Here is a 6,000-nt window from a genome sequence, read left to right on the forward strand (position 1 = left end):
ACACTTCCTTATTTAATCATTAAATTAATAAATATTTTAGTTGTATCTCTTTTCGGTGTTGTAGCTTGCAGACGGTCCCTAAGCACTCGTCTTACTGCCGTTGTTCATAGCAGCAGAGAGTAGAAGCCATCAGGCAAGTGTTATTTAAATAAACTCCTGGTGTAGTTTCAAACTTTCCAATCCATCGTTTTATGAGTGCATAACCTATTTGTACTAGTGTAGAAGTTTGGTACCATTCTGGGCATTATTAGTGGGGTCATTTACGAGTCAAACTTAACGTTTCTATGAAATAAATGCAGTTCTGTGTCGTGTGACAGAGAGGATGATGGGATTTTTTTTTCGGTTTCTCTGCAGCAGAAATAAAGTGAACTTTCAGACTAATGTTTCTGCGTCTGTGATGGACAGCTCAGGAGGGGGGGGGGGGGGGGGCGGGCTCGGGCGGGACAGGAACTGTGTGTTTGTTGAAGCGGCATGCCAGGACGTCCAAACAGGAAACAGGAAAGCACTGGAATGACAACGCCACCTGACCTATGACCCAACCCTGGCCGCCCGACATCAAAGACACACACACACGCCCATTGGTTCCTGTTGAAGACTTAAATCATAAAAAAAAACGTACATTTTTTTATCAAACCAGAGGAAAATAGTGACTTTATGGGGGCTATTTTCAGCGGCTCCATCCATACACCCCACCCCAAAATCTGCGGTCCTCAGCTGCTGGCCTGCTCTCCGTTCCCCAAACCAGACTCCGTACCTTTAGTGATGCAGCCCTGTCCCTCTGGAACAGCCTCCCTGCAGATATTACATTACATTACATCACATACATTACATTACATGTCTTTTAGCAGACGCTTTTATCCAAAGTGACTTACAGTTGCTACATATGTCATATATATATGAGGTGGGACGCCTCTGGAACAACTAGGGGTTAAGTGCCTTGCTCAGGGACACATTGGTTGATGTATCGCAGTGGGAATTGAACCCAGGTCTCCCACACCAAAGGCATGTGTCATATCCACTGCGCCATCACCCCCCCACAATGCTACATCCCTGGACATTTAAAAAAAACTCCTGAAACACCCACCTGTTCACCACAGCCTACAACCTCCTTCAGCTTAGCCACAGTGATCCTGTAAAGTGTCCTTGGGTTTCTTATAAGGTGCTATATAAATACAAGTTATTATTACCATTATTATTATTTAAAAAAGGTAACAAAATATGCACCAACGTGTTGCGGCACACAGGCCACTATGAAGAACCCTGAATGCTATGCATTAGCCGGGCTTTTCTAATATAAAGAAGAGTGCTAGTGGCTTACCCCTGCACCAAAGAGCACCTGCTTAGACTTTTTTTTAACCAGCGCCAAAAAGAAGAGCTCCTTTTTTCTGTCTCCTAAGTACACTACCGGTCAAAAGTTTGGGGTCACTTAGAAATGTCCATTCCACTCCAATATAGACAGAATACCAGCTGAGATCGGTTGCATTGTTTTTTTTAACCAGGGCAGCAGTTTTCAGATTACATTATGTGCTTACATAATTGCAAAAGGGTTCTCCGATGTTTTCTCAGTTAGCCTTTCAAAATGATATCAGATTAGTGAACAGAATGGGCCTTTGGGACTATGGCTGGGCGATAGGGAGAAAATCAGATATCACGATATTCTTGACCAAATACCTTGATATCGATATTGCGGCGATATTCTAGGGTGCTTTAACAAAATACCTTCACACTCAGATTTTAGATAAATAATCATCAATAATGTGGATATAATGACTAAGTGGGTAAAGGTAAATAATAGAACAGTTACAACAGTCTGGTGAGTTCAGAAAATGACATCACTTTACTGTAATGCAGCCTTTAAAACCAGGAAAAGACACTTATGTCATATCACGATATTACAATATCCAAAATCTAAGCCGAAACCTAGTCTCATATCACGATATTAATATAATATTGATATATTGCCCAGCTCTATTTGGGACATTGGATGAATGGTTGCTGATAATGGGCAATGAGTGAAACAGTCGAGAACCCTTTTGCAATTATGTAAGCACATAATGTAATCTGAAAACTGCTGCCCTGATTAAAAAAAACAATACAACTGATCTCAGCTGGTATTCTGTCTGGAATGGACATTTTTAAGTGAACTTTTGACCAATAGTGTATATCATTTATAGTTTAATGGGGATTGCATGCTCAGAAAGAGGAGAGACACTCAGAAATGAGTAATGAGAATATATGATTCGTAGCAGATTATAAATGCTTTAACAAGCTTTTTTCAAACTGAATAAAAGTGTTTCAGGATCAGCGAGACTGAACTCTGATTCTGATCAGTGAAAGAGTCGACAGCAATAATGACCTTTATCAGTCACTGCCCCCTGGTGGAACGACAACGCCATCACAGCACACAGCTTCACACACCTGCAGATGAAGAAATACATACGCAACAGTTTGCATTTAACCCAAGCTGTGCTATGCAAGCTGCACCGTGGCACAGAAAAAACTCACTGCAAAGGGTCATCCGGTCTGCAGAAAAAGATCATTGGCTGCTCGCTGCCCACACTTGACAGCATCGCCTCATCTCGCTACCTCAGCAGAGCAAAAAACATAATCAGGGACTCCTCTCACCCAGGCCACGAACACTTTCAGTTCCTCCCCTCAGGAAGGCGTTACAGGTCTGTCAGAACCCACACATCCAGGTTCAGAGACAGCTTTTCCCCCACAGCCATCACAACTCCAAACATTCAATTACAGAACTAGGACTTACCTGCATTGCACTTGTCCAGTACTTGATCTTTTTGTGAGAGTACTGCATGAGTAAGTGTATGAATGTATACTACTATGCACTAGAAGCACCTGTCCCATTATGTATATGTGAGGATATGGCTTGTGGAAGGGGGTGGGGTGTGCGTATTAATGTATATTTCTAAGCACCAGAAGGAGTAGCGCTTAAATTTCGTTGTGATAATGTTTTACAATAACAAAATTATTCTGATTCTGATTGTGTTGTCTTGTCGTCGACCACGCAACTTTTAGATTTTCTGGGTCAAAATTTAAAATTAAAACTTGTTTTTCTTTTGTCGCTATTCCCAAAGTTTTTTGTCACTTTTTCCGGGCCTTAAAGGTCCCATGACATGGTGCTCTTTGGATGCTTTTATATATACGTTAGTGGTCCCCTAATACTGTATCTGAAGTCTCTTTTATATAGACCTTAGTGGTCCCCTAATACTGTATCTGAAGTCTCTTTTATATAGGCCTTAGTGGTCCCCTAATACTGTATCTGAAGTCTCTTTTATATAGACCTTAGTGGTCCTCCTAATACTGTATCTGAAGTCTCTTTTATATAGACCTTAGTGGTCTCCTAATACTGTATCTGAAGTCTCTTGACCAACTGCCACTTTGCTCGTTTGAAAGCCATGATGTCTCTCTCTCTCATGGGGAATTCTCTGCGGGCAAGCAGCAGCAGAGAAAAGGGGAGGTAACCTTGCTCCTTATGACCTCATAAGGAGAAGATTCCTGATTGGTCCATCTGAGCTTTCATTTTCTCAAAGGCAGAGCAGGATACCCAGGGCTCTGTTTACACCTATCACCATTTCTAGCCACTGGGGGGCGATAGGCAGGCTGGGGGAACTCATATTACATTTTTTTTCGATTGCTAAACGACAGTGGGCACAACTGGAGTCACATGTGCAAAACTCAAACTACAGTCTGCACTACCTACAGTCACCTGAGCTAAACAGTTCACATCACCTGCAAAACTCATTCAAAGCAACACAACTCTTAACACACGTCTCAAACACTATGCACAGGCCTCACTGAGATAACACACACACACACACACACACACACACACACACACACACACACACACACACACACACACACACACACACACACACACACACACACACACACACACACACACACACACACACACACACACACACACGCTGTCACTCAGAACACACTGAGGGTAAAAACACTAGCATCAAACACCAATACAGAAATGACAAACTTTCTCATCTTTACAGTTTGAACAATTTGAGTGACTTGACACTATTCAACAGTTTATTTAAGGAAAAAATATAGATTGTATAGCATACCAATTTTTACATAAGGTAAACGAGAAGGAATGAAAATCAGCAGTTTTCTTCAATAAAGTATTTTGTCTCTAGTAATTTATGGAATTACTGGGGAAAAAACTAAAGGTACATAACAGTAATAGTGTGACTAATCCTGCCTCTCTCCAGCATCATGTGGCAAGTTTCCTTCATCACATTGGATGTCTGCATCATCTCTAAATATTAATGAATGTGATGTTTCTATTGCTTTCACCTCCATTACTTTCTGAAAAACAGTAAGAATGCAGTTTTACTATTGTAAAGATATTGTCTTTTTCACTTTTTTTTATAGCTGTGTATATAACCTCAGACATCTTCCCTGGACATATTGGTATCTTTGCTCTTTTACCTGTTTCTCTCAAACAGTACAGTGTATAATTGTTTCATTCTTATTTGGTGTTTGTATACAAAAAAAGACTTTCTGAGCTTTCTCTGTATAAATACCATATATGTTCACTAACTAGTCTAAAACAAGACACCTGCTTAGGCTTTCAATCAGCAGTGTTTGATAGGCACCAGACTGAAATCTATTCTGTTTTGAATGTGTGGTTAACAGTTTTGACAGCAGTGTGTTAGCATTTGAACAAAGTGCTGTAAATCTACAGTGTTGTGCACGTTGTGGTTAAAGTCATGGGATAAGTGTGTAGAGTTTTGAAAACTGTGTTCAAGCGATGAAAAACGAACTAGAGTTTGGTCCACATTAACTGCTGCTGCGCAGACTGTAGTTAGAGTTTTGCACATGTGACTCCAGTTGTGCCCACTGTCGTTTAGCAATCGAAAAAAACTGTAATGTTAACAACCTCATAAAGTGACATTTTTATGCCATGGGACCTTTAAGATGGACACCACCTGGCAAAAGAAAACCTGAGGCCCAACATGCTGTCAGGGAGCAAATGCAATGGAGAGTGCTCATTGAAGCCTTATGACCCATAGCGGAAGTAAGTAAGTAGGTTAGAGAGATCATGTCATTTTATTAATTAAAACTTAATTCACTTTTTAATATATGTTTTTAAATGGGTTCATCATCCTGTCTTTATTTTGTAAATAATCATAATATATTATTGTTATTGTGGAGGACAAAGAGATAAAATTTATCATTGTTACAATTTTAAACATGAAGTACTTAAAACACGTATAAAATGTATTAAATTGCTCCGTTTAAGGAAAATATTTTTAAATCCATCAGCTTAAAAAAAACATAAAATGTTAAATTACAAAAATATAAATTAGTTTTAGTAATTTGTTTTAGTTTTATTCATGTTTTTTTAATCATCTTGACTTAATTAATTTCTAAACAGTGTTCATATGTTGCTGTTTCTGAGGAAACAAAAAAAACACAAAAACTATTTTTCTAGAAGGACTTTATTTCTATATATCAAATTTTGAATCTATAAAAACAAAACATGAAGCTAAATAAAACATATGGAGATCATATTCAGACTACATGCTCCACAGACACAATACACTGGATGTTTGTTAACATACATGTCATAAATCAGAACAACATCAATAAGAAGACTAACAAAAATCCCTTTATGGAAGAATCTGACATATCCATGGATGTATTAAGACAACAACCTGCTTTGTATCTGATTTTTAAATGACTGAAATTGAGTTTGTAGCTCTGATAATTGGCTAACACGATCCAAACATAGGTTCATATAGCTATAGCTAACTGTTAGCCTGCTTATAGTCTTGCATCACCAGACCTTCCTCCACAGCGCTGCGGAGGAAGGTCTGGCTAGTCCACACAGCATTCTGGGACGGGAGAGAAACGTGCTCTGGTTTATTGACGTTTCTTTAAAACAATCACAATCGTCTTGGGGGCGGGGCTAAGCTCTGGATGGTGCCACGGTGCCTCTGCTAAATAGCCTCTGGAAGG

The 6,000-nt window shown here is 39.5% G+C and overlaps 1 protein-coding gene and 1 long non-coding RNA gene across 2 annotated transcripts in view; both read right to left on the reverse strand.

The window, feature by feature from the left end:
- The window catches only part of atp6ap1a (ATPase H+ transporting accessory protein 1a), a 75,256-nt gene that overhangs the window by 57,268 nt on the left and 11,988 nt on the right, over positions 1-6,000 (reverse strand). The gene's annotated exons all lie outside the window — the stretch shown is intronic.
- LOC120558448 lies at positions 5,463-5,928 on the reverse strand. The gene is made up of 2 exons (XR_005639124.1): positions 5,871-5,928; positions 5,463-5,827 (listed from the first exon to the last, which is right to left on the reverse strand). It is a non-coding gene; the product is annotated as an uncharacterized LOC120558448 (long non-coding RNA).

The sequence above is a fragment of the Perca fluviatilis genome, chromosome 5 (genome assembly GCF_010015445.1).
Source record: "Perca fluviatilis chromosome 5, GENO_Pfluv_1.0, whole genome shotgun sequence".
Lineage (NCBI taxonomy): Eukaryota > Metazoa > Chordata > Actinopteri > Perciformes > Percidae > Perca > Perca fluviatilis.